This window comes from Anoplolepis gracilipes, chromosome 8, assembly GCF_047496725.1.
Source record: "Anoplolepis gracilipes chromosome 8, ASM4749672v1, whole genome shotgun sequence".
Taxonomy (NCBI): domain Eukaryota; kingdom Metazoa; phylum Arthropoda; class Insecta; order Hymenoptera; family Formicidae; genus Anoplolepis; species Anoplolepis gracilipes.
The window spans coordinates 8,322,679-8,348,155 of NC_132977.1; the positions used below are offsets into that span (position 1 = coordinate 8,322,679).

The 25,477-nt window shown below is 32.6% G+C and overlaps 1 protein-coding gene across 4 annotated transcripts in view; it reads left to right on the top strand.

The window, feature by feature from the left end:
• The window catches only part of LOC140668968 (TWiK family of potassium channels protein 7), a 272,402-nt gene that overhangs the window by 115,416 nt on the left and 131,509 nt on the right, over positions 1-25,477 (top strand). For 3 of the 4 annotated variants that reach the window (XM_072898332.1, XM_072898335.1, XM_072898333.1), the window contains exon 3: positions 12,887-12,923. The gene's annotated coding sequence lies outside the window, so the exon portion shown is untranslated. Of the gene's footprint in view, positions 1-1,009; positions 1,276-12,886; positions 12,924-25,477 lie in introns of those variants that run through there. The other variant, XM_072898334.1, reaches the window with a different exon arrangement.

Below are 25,477 nucleotides of genomic sequence, written 5' to 3' on the forward strand. Positions count from 1 at the left end.
ATTATACATGTACGACGACACACGGAACGTCTTACGGCGTTACATTTTCACTCGAGTGTTGCCGTGCGAATGAAGGTGACCGAGTATACAATATACCTATATCTCTATACACCGCCGAATTTTTGTGACGTCACATAGCGTCGTATCACTGAGGTCGTAAACACGATCATTTCATTGTCATTTGTGTCGTGAGAGCCGAACGCGAAGGACGTTGTAGGTACGTGTCATATTATCTTTCGAATTTTACAATCGCGACAAGTACTAAGGGATACCAAACGCGATCATTCTCTACAATTATTATAATTAACGATTATCAATTCCCGCAATAGTAAATTATCGCAAAATGCATGCGTATATTATTAATTAATAGCAAAAATTATGCGAATTCAGACGCGTGATTTTTCGTTAGCGTTGGGCGAATCGTAACGCACGTGACGTAATTGTCTCGTCGCGATGTAGAATAAAGTGTATGTCAATGTGATTAATAAGTATTCTATAAAATATTACGCGATCGTACTTTTTTCGCGAGATTATACATGTACGACGACACACGGAACGTCTTACGGCGTTACATTTTCACTCGAGTGTTGCCGTGCGAATGAAGGTGACCGAGTATACAATATACCTATATCTCTATACACCGCCGAATTCTTGTGACGTCACATAGCGTCGTATCACTGAGGTCGTAAACACGATCATTTCATTGTCATTTGTGTCGTGAGAGCCGAACGCGAAGGACGTTGTAGGTACGTGTCATATTATCTTTCGAATTTTACAATCGCGACAAGTACTAAGAGATACCAAACGCGATCATTCTCTACAATTATTATAATTAACGATTATCAATTCCCGCAATAGTAAATTATCGCAAAATGCATGCGTATATTATTAATTAATAGCAAAAATTATGCGAATTCAGACGCGTGATTTTTCGTTAGCGTTGGGCGAATCGTAACGCACGTAACGTAATTGTCTCGTCGCGATGTAGAATAAAGTGTATGTCAATGTGATTAATAAGTATTCTATAAAATATTACGCGATCGTACTTTTTTCGCGAGATTATACATGTACGACGACACACGGAACGTCTTACGGCGTTACATTTTCACTCGAGTGTTGCCGTGCGAATAAAGGTGACCGAGTATACAATATACCTATATCTCTATACACCGCCGAATTCTTGTGACGTCACATAGCGTCGTATCACTGAGGTCGTAAACACGATCATTTCATTGTCATTTGTGTCGTGAGAGCCGAACGCGAAGGACGTTGTAGGTACGTGTCATATTATCTTTCGAATTTTACAATCGCGACAAGTACTAAGAGATACCAAACGCGATCATTCTCTACAATTATTATAATTAACGATTATCAATTCCCGCAATAGTAAATTCTTGCAAAATGCATGTGTATATTATTTATTACTAACAAAAATAGCATTGTGCGAATGCGCCCGTGTGATTTTTCATTAACGTTGGGTGAATTATTTAAAATGCGCTTGAATTATATTGGAAATTTGATTGTGATACATAAATTAATGATTATGGCAGTTCAATGAACGTATGTAAATAAACTTAATTTGTTTGCGTGATTTATATGCGGCTATATGTATTAGCAATTTGTTATCTTTGAAACACTTATATGTATTTCAATCTCTCGAGAGAAACTCGATTAATATTTTATATTCCATAAAACAATTCGAATTTCAATTTTCACGAAATTTCTCCAAGAACGTTTTGCCACCTGTGAATTATCTCTGGCAGGACACCTTGTATATACACGGGCGATAAATGTTTTTCCGTACTGGGGAGTATCATCAGCTTGGAAAACATTATACCGCCAATGTTCTCGCATTCATAGCGGTCCTTATCGACCACAGAGTCGTAAATCATGGTTACGTTTAGCCCATTGCGCGGGATAGAACCCCTTACTACGAGAGGGTGTAGTGAATCCCTCCTTGAGCAATTACGATCCTGGCTATGGCGAAGCCTCGAGGGTCCAAACGAGGAGGATACGGATATGTTTGAAGGTATGTGATCTACCTGTAGGTCATGTGGTAATTTCCATGTACGTTGGTAAACGCAAATTTAATGCGGATAAAAATATTGCACGCGTTCGTGTGCATATAAATGAGTGGTATAAATATTAAAGTTGATTATTAAAATATAAATCAATAAAAAGACGTATGCATATTTATGATGAACTTACGCACCAAGCTTTTTAAAAATTATTTTATAATGTAAATAGAGATTGATACATTCTTTCTCTAATATACTCCATAAGTGAGAGAGTTTTCTACTGGATAAATAAAAATATAATTTTCACTAAGCACATATACATTTTTCTACACTTTTATCACTATGCATAGCTTTTAATATTTAAGCACAAAACATATGATGCCGAGCACTTCGAGTTCATGCTTTTACACGTGAGAAACGTTCCGGGTTGCGTTGAATAAAATATTAACTGTCAATTTTTTTTTTCTTTTTGAGTAGTCGCTTGGGACTTCTTTCGCGACGTTAAACCGAGACCATTTATATGACTCATTCATATAGCGACGTGTTTCCGTCATGCTACATTTGTCGTTATTTACAATCTTTCTCGGATGTATAGATACATGTATGGACCTCTTGCGCAAATGATAGGACAAGCGCGCATACCACGTGTGCGCATCCCGTTCGAATTCGCGAGTAGTACGCGTTGGATAAAATACCAGAACTCCATTTCGTCTGGAATTGCAATTTTGCGGGATTCACCTACGGAACCTATCTCCCTCCCATTCTTCTCTCTACACTCAACCGCCTCCCCCCTCCCCCACTCCCACCCCTTTCTCTCTCTCTCTCTCTCTCTTCTCTCTGGCTGCCTTTCTACATCGGGAAACTCACAGCGTGCATTATATCAACGTGAATGCGCGTAAAGGGGAAGGTGGATGTCCGCGGGGCGGGTGGAGATATATGTGGCGTTTCTCTCTGGGAAAACAACAGGCTGCTGCGGGCATGACGCGCATCTTCAGTCGGAAAATTCACTCAAAATGTCGTTGCCGATCACGCCGGCGGCGACGCGATGGTGGTGGATCATCGTGTGCGCGGCGCCGACCTCTCTCACGACGATGACAGGTACAAGTGATCCAATTAGAACTTCACTCGGCGCGAAGCGCTTGAGCGATTGCCAGTTAACTTATTAGCGAAGTTGTGTGTCGATTCGGCCCGCCGGCGTTTCATTTCTGCGACGATGAATAATTTGTCGAATTAACGATTGCCTGGACGAGAATTCGCGTTAACGAAATCTCTGTATACAAAACCATGTTCGGTCAGTAACAAGTTCATCCGTGTACGTTTGATTACACAAGGTTTCGATGTTGTTTGTTTATTGAAGTTAAGATTTGTACAAATTTCAAATCTCGATTATATAAGTCTCTGCAGCTATTAAGATATATTTCTTTCGCGTATATATGACACAATTAATAGTTTGAAGCTGATAAAATTTTATCTAACAATGCATTATAATAGTTGTAAAATTTAAAATCTTGCACATTCTGTGAAAGTTATAATTATTAAACAAATGTTTAGTTTAACAAAATATCATTTCAGCTATGTCAAGAAACATAAATGGATCTAAAATTTCGTTTAACAGAAGTGCAACTGTGTGTGTAATGTATATATAGTATGTGTATATATAGTACGTAATAATATATATACATATATATGTATTATCTATACTCTTACAGCAAATCCTACTTTGTTGTGACAGCAGAGAAATAATGTTTCTCTTCTGACCTTTTCCCTTGTTCTTTTGGTGGTCCGCGCTCGTGCATCAAAGTCTGCTCATGATATGACGCAGTCCTTTCGAGGATTCTCATGTTTCTTCGTGCCCTGTTGAAGAACTCGGCCACATGGCAATTTTGTTAAGTGGCTTGTACGTCGCGACTTTCGGTTTAGAAGCGTGGGAGCTTCACGCTCATCCGGTCGCTTCTTTGTTCTCATATTGTAAAACAAATTTATGATGGTTGTTACTTTTAACGATAATTAAATGCATATAATTGCAACTTTCTGTTTCTACATGTGACTCTGTTTTAATAATTTCGATTTTCTCGATTTTTATGCGATTTATCGATGGTTCCATTAGTGGAATATAAATATGAATAAATTATTCTTTAAAAGATTATACACGTACGAACGCGTCAAAGAATTCATTGCCATAGTTAAAGATAATAACTTAAATGGCAACTTGATAAATTTAATTGCAATTAATATCACATTGGTTTAATTAGTTGTTTTACAGAAAAGATAATTTCGCATAACAAGTCAAGCGAACGATGCGGGGCAGCGTAATCAGGAAAACTTTAAAAAGAAAATATTCAAAGAGGTAATTACACATGGGGTTCCCTGAGCAGTTTCAGATAACAAGCAGAAAGTTTACCCTTTGATGTAGGTAAGGGAGTAAGGGGTAGATGGGCTACAAAAGGAAGGAAAGGAGTAAAGCTGAGGGCACTACTAAGACTTAACCCTTATGTTAAGTTTATGAGGGGCAGCTTGCGAGCTCACAAACTCGGAAATGCTAGAGAAACCGTGGCTGGTAGCGGCTGGAGGGTGGACAGAGGTGAGATAGAGGGTGAGTTAAGCTTGTGTAAGCTGCCTACGAAATTATGAGTGGGATAATGCCGGGAACTTCTTCTAAGGGAATACTGCCGCACACAAAATGTGCTACCTCGCTCATTATTTCTCGTTTTTTTATAAAGATATGTCCCTCCTTTATTACTCTTTATTAGTTATGGATCGATAACGATTTTTTTTTGCTAATTAAAAAATATTCAATTTTTTTTTTAATCTAATTATTAATTCTATGATATGTAAAATACTTGTTCGTGGTTTCTTTTTATTCAATCTCTTTTCACATTAGCACTGATGTCCATAATTAAAATTCTCATCATAATTACAAGCTTTAAAAGTTTGTTGGAGAGAGAGAATGTTGAAAATATTTTAACCAATGAAACTGCAAAGAATTCTTAAAGTCGGTTAATAATACATGGAAGAGAATATTACCAATTAATAGAGAGGAACGGTATTACCATTTTAAGATTCAGATAATAATATTTTCCTGAAAATTTTGCTATTACGTGTTAATAATCCTTTAGTATAGAGGAATAAGAGCGAAAGTCTCGTCACCTCAGCCTCGAAATTGCACATGTCTGAGCCAGCTCATACCCTTCTGTTCCCCATATCAATACTTCCATCGTGTTGCAGCACCTTGCGGCGATAGCGTCGTAAATCGCCTTCATTGTTCCGCGGTAACACGTTGCTGCGATCGCGCCAGCGCGTTCATCTACGGATTCAAAATGTCGAACGTATCGGGGATTGCATGAAACTGTATTGGAACACTTCTCGCGATATAAAATCAAGCTGCGAAGATTGCTTCACAAGGAAACGCCGCTCACGGCATAACTACGGGCATATATATGCACATCGATCATGGAAAGTATGATGTATATTTCATCCAAATGCGCGTGGGAAATGTTGCAAGAGAAACAAGCCGGTGTAACGTATTTACGAAACAATTTTTAAAGTCGTTTGCGGGAATCGCGGTAAATTTACTTTTACAACGCGCGTGTTACGCTTTAGAAGAAACTAGAGAGGCATTGAGAAATAATTCGTATAAAAATTGATTTTATTACAGTAAATTGCGAACGTGAATATGTATCGTCTTTAATTTTAAATAATATTTAACGTTAGAATTGTTTAAAATTAAAAGCTTAAAATGATATACATACATCGATGATTTTTACTTGTAGTGTAATTATAAATTGTTTGCAAAATTGTTACAGTATTTACTTATTATTTACTGAATAATAATTCAAATATACGTTATAATTTATAATGTAATAGTGTCAAATTAGATAGCAATATTATTATATGCAATGTAATGTCAAAATAAGTGCATTACTGGTGGAGAAATGTTTGTGAAAAAGAGAAAACGATTTATCAATGAAGCATTATATTGATCATCCATCCTTGTTTTCATCTCGATTTTGATTGATGCATCGCCCGAGAGATATCGATAATGTTACTAACAATCGGGCTATCATTTTCGCGGGAAGATGGAAGGATTAAGTGACATGGGTAATCGCTAATCAATTACAAGTGGCAATCATCGCGCGATTACCCGTGCTGCTAGACGCGAAATCGTTCTCATATAAATCACACGACAGACTCTCACATCAGTCGTAAAGGAGGGTAGAAAATCGCTGTCTGCAGTGCCATGTTCCTATCCGGGATCCCTTCATGTTCTGACCTAGGTGTTGGTTGATCTCCCTCTCTCTTTCTCTCTCCACTCTTCTGGTATCGGTCTGGTTGCTAACAGAGCAGGAGAAGACCTAATGGTTAAGCTTCCTCCCTGTCCCTTTCCTCTTTTCTGTCTCCTTCTCGCTTCTGCCGTACACATTGATGAGACGTCAAGACCAGGTGTTACCCACACCAGCTTTACCGTAGCTTTTCATCCCTAATTTCTGCCGACGAAACTTGGGAAGTCTACTACTAGACTAGAGGGATTATTGACTTTATTTTTTTGAGCTTAGCGCGTAACAAGTGTTGTGCTGTGTTTTTTACAGATTGCTTTTGTTCTTGATGTACCGTAATTTGTATTGCAATTAGTTCATGCCTTTAATTAATCTTTATTTAAATGATACATTTTCGTGTATATTTTTATTCTTACTTATTCATTCCGATCGGCATAATAATGGTAAAACACAATTATAGCTAATTGTAGATAATTCGAAAGGTGCTATAGCATTAGAAAGAAGGGAGAGAGAATTTTATTTTCGCGTAAAGACAAAAGAACAAAATGATGGCAGCTAAAAGAGAAACCACCTTTGATAATAGAAAACGCGAATAATGGCCGCTTGATAGCTCTTTTTTACCCGTGCAATCATAGCGATCGATTAACGGCTGCGTGTGTTGGTGTCTAGTTGTCGTTTTTAAAAGTGGAACGCCCCATAAATTTGTGTCTACTGTGTGCTTCGATGGGATATTCAATTTTCTCGTTGATGCATGACCACCAGCCAGTTTCTCCTGCCGTCATAATTTTTATCTTTTGCTTTGCGTCTCGTCAGTTTCGCTTTCTCTTTTATCAAATAGATTCCATTATCTTACAGTGACTTTATAATTAACTCCTAAAATATTTTTATATATTTTTATTTTTATACGTGAGCTAGACTTCGTTTATCCATCTATTTAAAGTGAGGGATGAATTTTATTACGACATATTTTTGCTTAAAATAAGTGCTTTCCAATAATTGCTTCAATTTTATTTATACAGGCTGTTTATACGCTTGCTTCGTCTAGAAAATTCTTTCGTTTCAGTTTGAAACTACTTTTGTGCTCTTCGACAGAAATTGAATTATTATAGTATCGCTATCGCGAGAGTACCTATCTCGGATCAATCGAACAAGTATCAAGCTCAAAACAATATTGGTCATCCATTTTAATGTTATTTCAATTTTTGTTTGTGCGAACAAAATAATCTAGAATTATATATAGTGTAGTGGACAACGATTCTCTGATTAAAGTGCAGGTTATGACAGCGATAATTTTTCGGGCGTGACGTACAATGACAAATGTTCACATCATCGATATAAACGCTTGGAGAATATCGTTTAGGGGACAGCAAGAAAGGTTGACAGAACAGAAAAATGATAGTGCCAAGCCAGGTTAGAATAGCGGCTCAAAGAATAATGATCAGCAATTTGTTAGTTTACAGCTTACGTGAAGATCATCTCCGTGATTTCGTTTTTATCTTTATACAAAAACGCACTCTGCTGACATTGTGAATAACGTGTTTACCGTAAAGAAAAATAATAAGCAAAACTCTTCATACGCATAAGTTTGCGTGTTTATAATGTCAAATTATTTTCGTATGTTTAATTTTACAAAAAGAAAATACTTTACGAATGAAAACAATCGAATAAAAAGGCTTTCTAAGTGATAAAATGTAAAATATAAATTATAAAATATATATTAAATCTATATTTTACTATGATTTAATTATGATGGTAACAAAATTTTGTATTCTGAATGTACACAGAGAAATTATGAAGTATAAGTTTACTTTTGTAATGTTGGATTTTGAATATGATTTACATACAGGAAAAGAGAGAGTTACTTTTTTATTGCAACATTTGAAACCTCTTAGAATGATAATAATATCGCGTTACAGTTTTGTTGCACGTTATATTTTCCAGGGTTTGCGAAGCCTTCAAAGAAAATTCTGCGACGTTACGATATCTTCGTCTTTTAAACAAAGTCCTGAATATATATCCACGAATTATGCTTGGACAAATATTATTATCATCGTTGGAACAAAGGTTCAGGGTTCATTGTGTACCTTCATTCTACGTCGACGCGAGGTTCTTTCAGAAGATCACGAGCGATTTCCCTTTGCGTTCTCTAACTCACGGACAAAAAAGCGATTTACATCGTATAAAAGGTCGTCTGATGAAAGTGCGAAGAAGTTAGGATTGAGGCTACGAATGATAGTAGAAATAACTGAGTTTGTCCGGAATATAGAAGGAAACATAGGAAATGTGAAATTGTACATATAGATATATGAATAGAATATGTAACTACAATTACGTGATTGCGAAATGGCAATTGTTTCGCGTCCGGTCACGTTAAAAGCATTTCTCATCGTTTTGTGTATACGTTTCTCTTTTTTTTTTTTTTTTTTTTGCCGAGATGTCGATGAAGTACGATAACGAATGATATATTTTTATTGGCCGCAAGTTCTGGCGCCCGGAATGATCGAAAGTTTCGCAAGCGAGTCACGTGCGCGAGGATTTGTGATTTTGATCCTAATGTGCCCTACTCCTCCTGGGTGTAGTAACTTCTGTCTCATACAACTTGTCTTAGCCCTTGGCGCAATACAATAGTCCCGTTCCAGTAACATTGCTAGACATTGGTCATGCATCTATTTCTGCGAAGTTTCAGAACTCCTGCAACTTTCTGAGCTGTAGTTTGTCTTTCTTCGCTATTACAAGTTTTCTGACCTTATTCTTCGAATCACAGTTGGCTCCCGTCGTTTTGTTCTATCGTCCTTAAGTCATAAATAATCCCTCATCCTTTTAATAATGTTAAATTTTTTAATCCTCTTTCACAGATTGCTGCATTAAAATATATTATTTAAATATATGTTCCTTGATTGTTCATATTTACGATTATTGCGTAAACCTTAAATATTTATTAAAAATATAATAACGCTTCATTATATTTTCATTAATTAAGCTTGGAAACAACAATAATAAATATTAAATTGTTTATTTGTCTCTGCTACATTTGTTGTGAATATATAATTATATCAGTTTATATACATGATGATCTAATAAATTTTATATGTATCCGCACAGCGCCAACGTTAAAGATAATATATAACGTACAAGAACAGAAAGTTAAATGAATGTAAACGATGCGCTAATTGCGTTTTGCTAATTGCTTTCTTCATCGGAATAAATTATCGGAGTTTGTTCCTTCGATGGGCATTTTTCTTCATCCAGCGATCGAGTTGAGTGCGTCGAGAGAAAAATCTGCACGAAATACCTCATCAGTTTCTGAATAAAATTTCTTATCGCACCTCTCTCTTCGAATTAAGTTTGAAGTTGAAAAAGTTCTCGATGAGTTCTGTGCCTCAGCGGACATGGTGATTTCGTACTGAGCGATTCATTAGCGACGCCGTATAACGATTATGTCTTTATTAGTAAAATTTACTCGCTTCGTTGACGCCAGAGAGAAATTCTCGCATGCGCTCGAAGCTCATTGAAAGTTTAATTTCCGAACGAAATATGCTGCAATAATTTAATGATAAAAGTTTCTTCTATCGAACCTGCGTGTATACATCGATATGTAGAGAAATTCGATTCGTCACAATAACAGATCAAATTGGTTTCATTTGACGTTCATCGTATTTCATTATTTTGTTTCCATCAATTTATGGGTTTGAATTGCCTTTATCATGATAAAATTTTCACGTTTAGCGAGAATTTTTCCGAGATATTTTCAACATTACAACATTTGGTATTTTCCATGTCCAATCGACTTTCTCAAAATACGTACTATTTGCTTGTAAATGAAATTTTTAGACAACTTTTATGCCACGATAAAACTGTTCTAAGATTAAACCTTATCGTGCGGTCAGCCGTCTATTGAAAGAGTGTTGGCTGAATGTATGTGCTTACACCACTGCTTTGTATGCGTCCGGTTATATCCGCTTCTCTGCTACTTGAAAGTCTGACATACACAGCCGCGATCTCCTAACTATGAAAAACGGTTCAAACTTGCATACCTCTTTAAAGTTTCGTGAAAGCAATTGAGAATTCCCAGGGAAACTCTCGAGACATATATGAGAACGTATATAATTTTCGATTCCACGAGCAGGGCAAATTTTCCTTATTGAATTCAGAACATGACGCGCTCGATGCATAGGTTGTCGATACTTATATTATATTTTATGCGATTACAAGAAGCAACGAAAGCAATACTAGTTATATAAAACAGATTGATTTATTAATAACTAGAAAACAAATAAGAATATATTTATTTATATTTGAAATTTATGTTTTAAATACAGAAAGTGTCATTTTCTCTATCTTGAAAAAAATGTTCATATAATTTACATAAAAATTAGAAATGAAAAAAGTTGCAAATTTGTCTCCGAAACAATATGAAAAGAACTGTAACTTTGAATTAAAAAAAAAGAAAATATAGCTTCTTGTTTTTTCCACTATTGTTTCTTTAAATTCCATTACTTTTAATCAAGTTAATTTTTTTATAACGCGTGGAAGTGATAACAAGTTCTTTTCACATATATAACAATAACTTGAAAGTGAACAGACAATTTTATATGTAACAAATGACAGGAAAGTATTAACTATATATTTTATTTTTTAGAAACAATGTAGTAAATATTTACAAGTAAAAGAATAGCGTTTTGAATAGTTAAATAGATCGATTTTCTAATTCGACATTTTAATAATATTAACATAATAGTTTAACACTTTCATGCGGAGACGATTTATATCGTGCTTCTTGACTTTTCTAGATGTATATTTGTGAAAATGTATTTAATGAAGTTTTTTACAAACATTCAATTCATTACAAATATGTTTAAAAATAAAACGTATAAATACGTTTGAACTAGATCCTTACAAAATCGATATCCTCCTTTTTCTGAAATCGCTTAAAGAAGACATTTGCTTCCTCTTTCACTTCTCTTGCGCTGAATAAGCCAAAAGCGAAGTTAAATAATGATTCGTGAAAGCTCACTCAGCATTTCACGATGGAGAGGCTATAAAATTAACGATGAACGGTGACTCATCTCTTTGTGGTAAGAATAAATAAATTATGTTAAATGAGACAGGCAGAAAAAAAGATTCTAATAATATTTTATTTTTAATATTGTATTTTTTTACATATTTTTTTTACTCATTGTACTACCTAATATATCAAGTCTAAAAATTAAAAATTTATTTATAGTACTTAATTATTAGTATTATTTTATTTTGTTATTGAAATTAATTCAAATAATCACAATAAAAGAAATAAATGTCACATTTTAAAAACTTGTCGTATTTATTTGTCAATAAAGTTATTCAGATAGTTATTTCTTATCGATAAACTATCGTTTTCATCGCTGTTTTATTGTGTTGAATAAGCTAAAAGAAACCATATACACATACACAAAGTAGCAATAAGAATATACTTTCTCTTTCGTAAAGACTTCTTTTAGATAAAATATCTTTAGAGGCATTTATTGAATTACCCTGTAGTAGAATACGATAAAATATTATATATAATATACGTATGTTTTTCATAATTTATAATTAATGTGACTATGCAGAAAATTATATATAATTTTTTTTATATGGACGGAAAGAAGATACAAAATTTATCAATGTTATTTAATTTAATTACATTTGTATAATAAGAAATAGAGATTTAAAAACATTTAATCCAATTAAATTAATTTTTCAAATCAAATTTATGATTAAAACGAAAAGTGTTAAGTAAAAAATTTGACAAGCAGTTTATAAAATTTAGCCTTACAAAATTTTTGTGTACGGTTGCGTTAGTCGACAACAATGTACCGACATTTAATGCACAGAATAAAATCCGTGCACGACTGCTTCCTGACGCATGACGATGCGAATAACGCGTTCGACAAAGTGCGAAAATCGATTTTCCAAGCTCGCCCGAATGAAAACTTCCGGTCTTTAAAGAGGCTCATTATTTTCCTGCCAGAAACGACCGGTCGTAGACCGACCGGCCCTTCCTCTTCACCCTTACCGTTCTGCCGTCGTGCCAGCTAGAGAATGGGATTTGGGATGGAATCGGGGTGGACAAGATTGATAAATTATCGGCTTGAAAAATGCAAAACCGATGCGCGCACACATACGATTTCATAGACGCGCGCACACACGTCTCTGCGACGGTCGTGTTGGTGTGACATATCGCACGAGTAAGCCCTTATACGATGAATTCAGGCGGATGCATGTTCTCCACATAAATTCCGACACGAAGTTACGTCGCCTGTCATACAGGATGCACTGAAAAACTGCAGGACTTGTGCCGAGAGTGTGTTCCTCACTTTTACGCCTCGTTGCGTCTCATCATAGCTTGATCGTGTAATTAAATTTACAGCCTCATTTAATAGACGACCAATTATCGGCAATCAATGGAAATGCATTAATTTCCGTCGATGGTCGTTTATTTATTTTATATATAAATAAATGTTTAGATGAATTATAACATATTAACTCTGTAATAATAACTACATTTATTATTGAAAGAAAAAAATCGTATTAAAAAATTTATTAATTAGTCATTTAATGTTTTTATTGTTTCAGGCGAGACGAATATTATTGCTGTACATCTGTTCATAAGGTTAGTATGTATATGTAAGTGTGTGTGAAACTGGTGTCTCGTTTTGTAGAAATTCATTAATTGTTAAAAGTTCTGGATTTTTTATTTTTAATTGTTTTAGAGTTCTTAGTAGTTTAGACAAATAGGTCTAACTATTAAATAAAAATAAAAATAGCTCGAGACAAACTGAGACGATTTTTTAAGCATTTCTTGTCAAATTTTAAGCGCTTAAGAATTTTACAATAATTATACAAAAAGTTCTATGCGTAAAAATTATTCGAATATTAATTAAACAAATTAGATCATTCGAGATGCCGGTTGTATAATATAGGTGTAAGTACTAAGATGAGACGTTTGTACTCTGCTCGTCTACAACAAATTAATTACGGATATATTCATACTATAAAGATGATATAATAAATGTATTTGTTCTGTTATTTGTTTAACGATCAGATATTTATCGGAATCAAAATATTTGAATAATTGCGATATTTCTTCGTAAAACATAATACTCGTATATAATATTCACTCGTATATAATATATATAATATTACTGAATAAAAAGACCGCGTGTGATTTCTTGCATATATATGTTAGCATATTCCACGATTACAAATGTTACATAATGTGTGTGTTATTCTTATTATTATATTTTGTCCGTATACAGAAAAGTTATTATATTATTTCGTCGCGAAGGAAAGAATGCAGAGAAGCAACACGTGAAGCGCGAAGGGTATATTACGGGGAAAAAAAACCTCGTGGACGATTAATTCTCAAAATTAATCGACGCGAGTGTTACACGCAACACAGTCGTGATCGCGCTTACACACGTGTAATACCAGGCGCTTCTTCCACACCTCCGTTACAAGAGTCAGCTCTGCGACAGTCGCACAGTCGCATAGTGTCCGCGAGTCGAGCTGACAATGAGATGAGTCGAGTTGAGACTCAAGTGTCGGGAGTGCCGAATTGAAAGACGGATGTTTATTTCATTATACATACATATCTATTAATCCGCGAGAAAGTACATAACAAATTTTTTGTATGTATACATGTAACACAGTGATTCTGTTATCATTCGTGCGGCGATATGTTGTAAACGCGAAGGTACCGACATAGGTATGTATCAATAAACGTTATATATTCGTACGTGTATCGAAATCGGAAGTGTCGTGCAAAATATCGTGCGAGTGTTTTTGAAGATGCATTAACTAAGGAGAAAACGAGCAAACCTGGCATCGAGCTTTATGAGAGTAACCAGATAATTTATTACGTATGAGGTAATTTATTACGTATTCGCGGAATTAATTTTTTTATCCCGATTATCGCATAGCATATTTCCTGCAATTTCATTTGGTATACGTTAAGCTGGCGTCTCACCTTGTAAAAACTGATTAATTATTAAGAGTTTTGGTTTTATTTGTTTATTGTAATTCTACAATTCTTGATGCATTAAAAAAATAGTTGCAATTATTTTAAAAAATCGAGACAAACTAAAACTCCGAGTTCATTCTTCGTCTCACTTGTCCTTTGATGATTTTTTTTAGCATTCTTATCAGATTTTAAGCGCTCGAAAGTGCTGCAATAGTTTTACAAAAAATTCTGTGCGTAACACTTATTAGAATATTATACAAATTAGATCACGAGATGCTGTACATATAAATATTAAAGTATGACGCCGGTCGTACTTCGATTTTTGATATGTAATTTTCAGCTTTAAATGAAATTTAAATTTTTAAAAAATTCTTTATCTAATTTGTTTAATAAATATTCTAATAATTTTATTCTAATTTTTACGCATAGGACTCTCTCTCTTGAAATTAAAAGTGATTACAGACTGACACGAAATCTCATTAAAGTCGACAGTGGGACACCAGCACTACACGTGTAACTCGTTGAAATTAAAATAATGTAATTATCATTATTCGTAGAAAATACATCTCGTATAAGGTCACTTTTTCTTAGTTTATATCTATTTTGCGCATGCATACACACACACACACATTCACAAATATACATAAATATGATACGATGTATACAATACGTATTGGAAAAATTTGAAAGCCTTCCATTCAAACTTCTGCATGATAGATTTTGCAATAGTATGAAAAAATCTAATATAAGCTGCATTGAAAATATGTCGAAATAACTTTGGAAATTCACCGCAAGTCTGGCGTTTGCCGCGAGATTTGTACAGTACAATTTTTTTGCTCAAAATTTTTCTGAGCAATCCTCCAGAGAAGATATATGAAGCGATGTAATTCAATTTTCCGTATGGCGCTTTTTTCCGTGATACGAATGTCGCCATGAATTTTCTCTCTTGGCAGGCTTTGTAATTCGCTTGTGACGCTGTAATGAGATTGGATACCCGTTTGATCGGCCGTACCATCGATATATTAGAGAGAGAAAGAGAAAAGGAATGAAGGAGAGCTGTTATAGTGGCGTGTAATTATTAATGGGAAATTGTGTTTGTGGGACTACAAAGAGATATACTATAAATGCACTTGCAATATTAATGCAGCTATTCTGTGCGTTTATTCCTATTTATATAACTATGTATTTCTCTCAGGAATTATTTGATCGATTGGTTTAAAAGTTTTTAGTACATTATGCTCTCTCGAGAAAAGAGATTAATTTCATAAAACTGCCCAAGTGTATAATTTTATTTCAAGCGAAAAATTTGAATGAACTTGTGTAATTTAGCTAATTAAAATATAATTATAAATAACGATAATGCAAAAATATAAACAACAAGACATGGAACAAAATATTTTATAAGGAAATGTACAATAATAATGCAAGAGTAAAAATTTACACATATTGAAATTTTTGTTTTTTCTAAAGACAGCCAAAACTAATAATATACAAATAATTATGATTTACTATGGTTTTGCATTATGTAATAGACATTGTGTCATACAATATCAAGTTTATTTATGGAAACATGTGGTCAAAGGTTTAATAATTTATAATTCGATTACACTAAAACACACAAACCTCAAGTTGTGTGTCAATGCGAAAAATTTGTATAAATTTGTATAAATTTCATCAGAATTTACAATTATTTGTCATAGCTCAATAGGCAGCAATTTAATGCAACATGCAGGATATTTAATCTAATAAAAAACTTATTCTTGCGTTCACGAGACTTCTGCTTATGTAGCGATGTTTATTTTTGTGTTATTAATTAAAATAATATTTCATACGAATTGTTTAATGGAATATGTAGAATCATATATTTATCTATTTGTAATGACAACAATGTTACAATTGTTAAGAGATATTTAAATAAAATATTTACAATATTTTCTTACTCTTGTAGGGATTATAATGTAATATTATCAGCTGCAATATTTTTCAACTAATAATGTATTTGTTAATTAACAAGCATATGTTTGATAGTTTTGATAATAAATATAAATATTAATTTTGTCTACGATACACATTCTTACAATATGACAATATACAATAATATTACAACATTGAAACGTTAACGCACATATTTTTTATTTAACCGTAAATTATGAAACTGTGCACTGGTAACGCGATAAGCACAGAGATGAGATGAATAAACTAACAAAATTCTCAAATATCAGGTTTACAGTCCATTGGTAAGGAATACTTGTTATTCGAATTGGATTGTTGTTTCAATTTTCAGGTTGAATATCGATTCAACATATCGATGTTTCAATGTGCGCAAATAATGGAAGTGCCGAATATCGAATATTTTTTTCACTTGCTATCGTAAAAGGTAATATTGGCACAATACAGAAGGTACATTGCATTTAGTCAACGAATTCAATATCGCAGATTTTTATTGTTATTTTAGTAAACAACGAACCATTGCCCTCAACATACCATGCCGCGTTAGTTTCGATGAGGCATTCATTTAATATGCATTACGCTGCAACGCTGCCTTGATAAATGCTGACCTAGCTACCCTCTTTTACGCGCCATCGTCAAGCTAAAACGATGTAAAATTAAAATAGGAAAGGTTAATTTTAAAAGGGTATTCTTAATTTATTTTTGAAAAATTAAAATGATGAAATTTTCTTCTCCTTGTTTCATATTAATATATCTTTCTTGTAGCTAATTAACGTAAGTTTAGAATGATTATATTTTGTTATTTTTTAAAATATTCTATATTTGAAGTAATACTTATACTATATTTTTATAGTTGATTTGATTTTGATTGTCTTTTACAATATATATAAAGTTTGTTTTTTTAATTTCTTATTTTTTTAAATCTTACTTAAAAAATTTCTTTATTGAAAATTTAACGTTCTAAACATTTATTAGAATATTAGAACATTAATTTTTGATAAAGAATTAAAACAGATAAATTAGAGTAGATTAATCTTTCAATTTATCTAACTCTTTATAAAAAATTAATATTTTAATAAATGTTTACAACACTAAGTTTTCAATAAACAAATTTTTTAAATAATATTTAAAAAATTAAAAAATAAGAAATTAAAAAGACAAACTTTATATTGTATTTATTGTATGTGTATATATATATATATATATATATATATATATATAGAGAGAGAGAGAGAGAGAGATTAGCTAAAAAGCAAACATTAAACTTTATCTATTGATAAATTTTTGCGCATCTCGATTCACATAGCAATTTTATTAGTTTTAAAAATATTTTTTTATGTCGATTTGTAAGTTATCACATTTTAAATATATATCCTTTTTTTATATTTTTACAATCTTTTTTATACCATCAAATTATATTTTTATCATTAAATTTAAAATACAATATTATTTTTATTAATACCGAACATCTACGTTGGAAAACATTTACGAATCTTTTTCCAAATGGATTATTTCCTATTTCGTATGGTAACAAGATTATTCAATATTTGACGAAAAAATCGTGACCGAGTGGATTTATCTGTATGCACATGCATTTATAGCGTAGTAGTCATCGAACACGATCAAAATAGATTTTAACGGAGTGCTTCCGATGCCGATATGATTGCAACATTGTCACACGATCAGTGGTCTGTAACGGATTTGTAGCAACTCGTGGTTGCTAATAAATATACGATTAAATATGCCAAAGTATTCTATTGGAAGTAAAATTGTTCAATGAAATATATGGATTGATATATCATTGACATATCATGCTCTAATGATTTTAATGTTTGCATAATGTTATAATATTATTAATTTTAAATATTATAACTTTATATATTTCTCGCGATTGAATATACATATATATTGTATATTTTCTGATAATAATAATAAAAAATATATAATCGACTTTGTGTTATTCTCTTAGGTTCTAGAAATATCTATTATAAAAGTTTTATTTTCAAGTTATCAAAATCACATACAGTAGATCTTATGCGAAATTAGAATTTGGCATATTTTTTCCTTTTTTTTATATCAGTTGAAAAGAATAGAATTTAACAAGATATGATAGAGATAATTCGCAAATTATGCTTCTAATTCTAATAACATTTAACAATTATAACGAATTATAATTCGTATATACTACATATACACCAACCTACGATTGATGAGCTAAATGCGTTAACATGATAATTCGATCTGTCTCTTTGTCATGATGAAATATCGGAAAAACGGGAGAATACGTGATCTAGCGAATGGACGAATATGACATTTTGTTATTATTTTTTTATGATTTTTTTTCAACAATCACCTTTTTTGTTACATACAATGCCTTGTGCCTGAAAAGGTAAAGAAGGAAGTGAATATAGGTATGGGACAGGTGTGAACAGGGTGTAGGACTTGTTTGTGTAATTAGCACGCACGTTACGGAGCGACAAATGAATCAGGCCTAATTGCATGATTCGATTTCCATCCAACGTGGGATGTCCTTCATTCGCGCTCTCTAATAATACATGCACGCAATGCAATATGCGGGCTACAGTCATCTCCATTAAGCTGATGCTTATGATTCTAGAGATAGCATGTTGGAGCATCAACTTTAGTGGATACGCGAAATCTAATTTCGCTTATCCACTAAATTCTATTCTCGTGGTAATACATACTATAATTTGTTGATTTTGCTGTTATATATTTGTCAAATTTAATATATATATTTTTTTGCAAAATATATCATAGGAAAAACACGCGAAAAAATATGCAAATAGTATGTTAATATTTCAATAACGTAATATCAATTACTATCTACTTAAGAGATTAAAGTTTACTAGCGAATCAACCGTTACTTAAGTTACTAGATGCTTATACATTAGTCATTTTTTTCTTATACATTATCTTTATTTAATTATCCGATATAATAAGACGATACTATACATGGACGTCTATATATCTATAATATAAAGAATACTTTGCATATATATACTTTATAATATATATAAAGGATATTTTGCAAGTAAAGGATCGTAAAGCACCTCGTCAAGTATTATCCAGCTCGCGTGCCGTCTTAATTTGACGCTGCACAGTCACGTGGAACTGCTTGCTCCAATTGAGTATTCTCGTAAGGGAAGCGGAATCGCCGAAAATGTGGGCCATTCTACCTCTGAAACCATCTCTGGCACGGTCTCTCATTAAAATAGTTAAGCTCTATTAAGAAGCGGCTAGGTCCAGGATGCTCTAAAGTAACACGTTCTATTGTACATCAGGCCCGCCCCTGCGGAGGGTTGATAATAACGGTAGATATCACCTGGAAAGTTTAGCGTAACTATAATGCAAGCTATATTGTGTCAGCTTTGCTGATGGGCCCTTGTGTCAGATTGCGGAGGGTGCTTGTTAAAGATTCGCGAAAGATTCCAAATATTTAAATTTCGAAAACGGGATAATGGAGTCTATGATAAAATTGTCTTGATGTTTGACAGATATGGTATATATACATATATACGTCAATAATTTTACAGAAAAAAGTAGACATTTATTTTTCAATTTTCACACAACAACTAGGTATTAAAATGTTATTTATACATAAAATTCTAAGGATATCTATATATTTTGTTGGTAACATTATTATTGTACAAATATATTGCAAGTAGCAGAGAGAAGGATAGGAACAGAGGCACGTGTTGAAATATAAAGTTGCGTCCATTTGTGGTGCATTCTTTTTGCGAAAGATGTTGACGTAAATATGTAGACGTAGTATTTGCGACAGAAGGCATCTTTATTCTCGGACACATGCACAAGACCGACTAAAGCAGCGTATTTCAAAAACAATTGCGAAACGTTGCGATAAAACGACGACACATTTCTGATGATAACACCCCGCAAACAAACTCTACCGAGGAACATCGTGACCGCTCGTGCAGCTGTCTCCAGCACTCGAGGGCATCTCGAAGGAATGTCACGTGCGCATCCTTGCTCGTCTTCACCTACAATTTCCGGATACCGTCGCTACTATCAACGAGCGAGATCTGCCGCGTAGCTTTCTCTCTTTGTGGCACGCGAGTGCCATGACTTTGGGCGCATTAGCTGGTGGACTATTACGAGCTGACTCGGACCATCCTGACGCGGCACAGATACGACGTTTTAACAAATCCACTCCACATTACGGTATATACGATAAACCTGATTCCAATTTTGTCCGCATTTGCGTTGATACGCTATGAATAAAATAACTTGATATGGCTTGATATGCGGTTTCAAGTTTAAATTACGTTTTACGATTCTACATTAATCCAATTTGGTCTATAGTTAAAGTAGGCTATTATCGTTTTACATTTTAAATGTTGTTTGAATATTGTTTTGGATAATGACGAATTATATAAAAGCTCTTGGAAATCGTAAATCTGAAGCGATATTGCAACGATATTACATTATTTATATCTGTGTTTAAACAGAAATATATGAAAGATAAATAATACATTATTAATAATATAAAATATTAATTAATATTTTATTAATAATATAAAATATTAATTATATAGTATATATACATAAATATATATATATATATATATATATATATATATATATATATATAATTTAAATAATATATTATTTAAAATACGCAAAAAAATTGATTTCCAATTATATTTAAAATGATTAATTCCGTTCTAGCGCGTTATAGTTTTTATTGCATGCGAATATCAACGTATCTCTCTGCAGAATACATTATTGGACTATGTTTTATCTCATGTACCGCATAACGTGTTGATATGCTAAGTGAAACTTTGTATATAGTTTGCAAATCAACGGCATACCGTTGTTTGGCAGTTCTTGTTCATTCGAGTTGTTGAGAACTTGACGATCACGTTCTCGTTGTCGTAAAGAACGTTTTATGTAGAGTGTCGGTTTAACAAATAAAAACATTGTTAATATTGAAACGTTATACATGTACGAATACAAGTGTTCATTTCTAATTTCTCTACTTTAGAAATTAGAAATTTGATTTTATATATACTATAAATTATAGACACATTAATTAATGGATATATATATTAAATAAATTATTTAATATATTAAAGCACACGGCATTATAAAAAAACAAGTTAGAACAGATATTCATAGTTTTACTATATTTTGCATTTTTTACATAAATATATGAATTTGTGACGATTAACATGATGTGTGTTGAATATTTTATAAATGATTTTTGCTATCAGAATATATTATGATTTGGTGATACGTTGAATATACGTTGCAGTAATTATATATAACGCGCGATTTGACGCAATACGATCACGCTTGTGGTGCGATTAACTGGTTAGCATGAAAATTACACATACATATATAATTTATAGTTATATCAATATTATCTATCATGCGATTTATCCATCGACGGTATCGTTATACGACCATTCACACCGCAATATGACTTCAATCGTTGCGAATTAGTCATTGCCTATGAAATATATGCATTGATTATGCTATTAATATTGGGATAATTAATATACGAATTCACAAATGCACCGCATATGCAAATTATAGATGGATAAATATATAATTATTTATGCCTCTAAAATAGTTTGTCACTGTAGAAATATTTGTTCCATAATCGAATAACGATTATATAATAACAATAATTTAGAGATTCATTGATATCGATCAAAGAGTTCCATTTAATTTAAATATTTTCGTGATAATTAAATAATATTGTGGAATTATTGTGTTTGCGCAGAGTGCAAATAGTCTTTTTAATGATTTATAAACTTTCCTTCACGAAAGATTTAAAAATTTTTTTCTTTTCTTGACATTTCTTCAGTCTATTATAGTTCTCTTCAACAAGCTATTTTTAAATTCTGTTGAATATATTTAGATCATTATATACTTCTCTGTGCAAATGCTAGTTTAAGATCGTCTAGTAATAATCATCAGACAAGTTATTTTCTTAAAGATAGTTTTCAAATTTTTAAAAATATATTGATGTATTAATTATTCAATATTTTATTCAATGCTTTTATATTTTATTTAATGTCTTCGATGGCGTTGCCTTTAATTTATACATATAAATATTTAAAAATTTTTTTATATAAAATTATAAAATATAGAACGCATCTTTAGTTGGAAATAATATTTTTTCAATAAAGTAGGGTAGATAAATATTAGCACTGAATAAACATATATTAGTGTTAAGATTGCGTATGAGTGTGTATCATAAATCTTAATACTACAATTAATAGTGATTAATGATTATGATATCTTATTGCAAGAAAATCACACATATGTTCTATTGTGCTACATTTTACATCGATAAACGAGAAGTTAGTACAGAAAATTAAATTTTTTTTGCGATAATTGCTTTTGATTTTTTGATCGCGTTTGGTAGACGTTTAATTGTCAAAATTTGGTTATTACGTGCGTATCGGACGTATGCGTACGTGGCTCTTGTCCATTGAATTCCGAGAGCCGCGGATTCAGGTGTACAAATTCCATTTTCCGTGTGTATGTACAGAAACGTGATTCACATGGACGAGCAACTCTCACACGTGTTCACGTACGTGTGAGAATTTGATCTATCCTTCAAGTTCAGTACGCGATAGGCGTCAGACTGTGATCCCCCACAGAGAAGATCTTCCAAATGATTAGAAAGTTCCAATTACTCAAGGTTACATCAATGAATAGTTTGCACCATGGTGCAAAATATATTTGCCCTTAACTAAAATTTGCATCGAAATTTGTTAAAAAATACGCAATTTGACAAAAAATATTGCAAATTTTTCTTGCTAAAAGATTGCAAGATAAAGTATTGATTATTATATATTATAGCGTCTAAAATTTGATAAATTTAATTAAAACTCACATTTTTTTCGCATATATAAAAATATTATTACAGCATTTTATTAATTCTATTTAGGTAATTAAAATTATTTCCCATTGTGAGTTTTTCTCGTATATTATTCCCTTATCAACGACTTTACATTTTTAAGTTTTGAATTCAATATTTACTATGTATATTTTTGATTGATAAAGTGTGAAAGCATATTGATAAAAAAATATTTAAAGTTAAATTAGTTACAATAAAATGTCTAAATCATTTTCCAAAAAAGAATGTTCTTCAAAAAAGATTATATCGGATGCGATAAAACTTAGAATGTCAAAGTAAGCGATAGTTGCAAAAAGAGTAAAATTCAACAAAGACTTTAAAAAACTTTTTGTTCATTTTTTATCGAAAAGAATTGTGTTTATATAAGAAATTGTAAATAATTGTTTTTTTTTTTTTTTAATTAAGTCTTACGTAAATTTTTTTTAGTACAACACGCTCGACATATTATGAATACCGGAAGCCTTCGTAAACATCTAAATAATCACATAATAATGTGAACCATATTCGCGCCACATAATGAAAATTTAGATTTTATACAAAGTGGTCTTTGTCGTACTTTATTTAATTATTTCATGGTGCATATTTAGCCATGTAACATTACAACCGTGTTGCGCCGTTGTACATATATGATGACGTTAAAATAGGGAAATTAATAGTGCAACTTTGATTTAATTCTCGTGCTTTAAAAATATGCAACTTTGTCAATTAAATAATTAATTTACATCCGAGTTTTATAATCCTGAGTACGTTTCATTGTCATATTAGAACATGTTTTATTGCAACATAAGCTTTATGTGTGCGTGTCTATCGTCAGTTAAGATATACTTTACTCCTACTTAATCTTTCTCACTCATTTTGATATGCGGACGTAACAAAAAGATAAGCCTACAATTTATACAAAAGCGTGTGCTGTAAAAATTAAAAATGATTACGTCTTCATGTACACTAGTCCTATATCTTTGTAATTTAGCACAACTTGGAGATTGCGATATAAAAATGTTGCATATAAATGGACGCAATACGCTATTATTGCGAGGACGTAAAAAAATATCTAAGAATGAGCTTTATGAGCTTTTGTCGCGCGTGAGAGAACGTGCAAACCGCTCGGTTTACGCGCGATCGCGCACGTTATCGAGCGCTGGAGAACGCAGTTATATTATGCATATTAATTGTAATACGACGCAATAGAACGCTGACGAATTCAACGCACATGCAAGCTAATGCGTCGAAATACGGGAATAGGAACGTTGGGGTGAGAAACTTGTCACACGCGTGTAAATAAGGCGTAATGTATGGGGCTTAAACTGTGAGGCCGCGGACCCGGGGATTACCTCCTCTTCCCCTCCAGCCCTTTACGCAGGCCGTGCACGCACCCTTTCCCCTTCGTAAATGGAATGCAAAATACATTCGGGCGTAAATCATGTGATAGAAACGGCTCGGTAATCCATTGCCCGCGGCGCCGACCGGCGTAAATCGAGAAGATTGTGACAATGATTCAACGCAGGTTTATGGCACTCCGTGTAATTAAGTCGTATCCGACTGGTATTACGCATGCAAACGTCGCGTTGAATTCACGTTCTCGCACCGTCGCCGCTTGCGGATGTAATCGGATTGTTTCAGGAAATTCTATGCTCGTTGTATGTTCCTTTCATATATTTGTCCGCTGTATCATTTTTTTCCTTTTTTTTTCTGTTTTTGTTTATTTTTTTTTCATATATATATTTTGATGTCGCGCGACGAGGGTTAATTTTTCATCACATGCGAGAAACTGCCATAAAGGCATTATTCGTGGATTATTGTTATAGTGTAATTAAGTTCAATTTATATTTTAGTCATATTGTGAAAAAATATCTACACAAAATATTACGTTAAGCATTTTTTGTTTTTTGTTTGTTTGTTTAACCTTGTATATTTTTTGCAGATGTATATAAATTGTACAAACTTTTTAAATTTACTTTATTTTTTTTTATTATTTCCTCATATTTGTGCAAGCTTATATTTTAGATTTATTTATCAAACTTTTAAGTTACATCACAAAAAATTGTGTTAGAGATGTATAATACCACAACAATAAAGCTGTCAATCAATGAACAATAAATAATTAGAATAATGCATATGTACATTTATATCTACTGTTATATTGTAATATATATCAAATTTCTCTCTCTGCAATTATTTTCGCATAAAACAACCAGGAGCGGTTTTTTTTCAGACCTGACGAAATTTTTAAGATTTAATAAATTGCAACAGACTTTTTCTGTCAGATGTCGACGATATCGTATCAAACATTAAAGTCTGGCACGGTGAATCGCCGGATAAGCCTGTCTTACGACTGATCCTT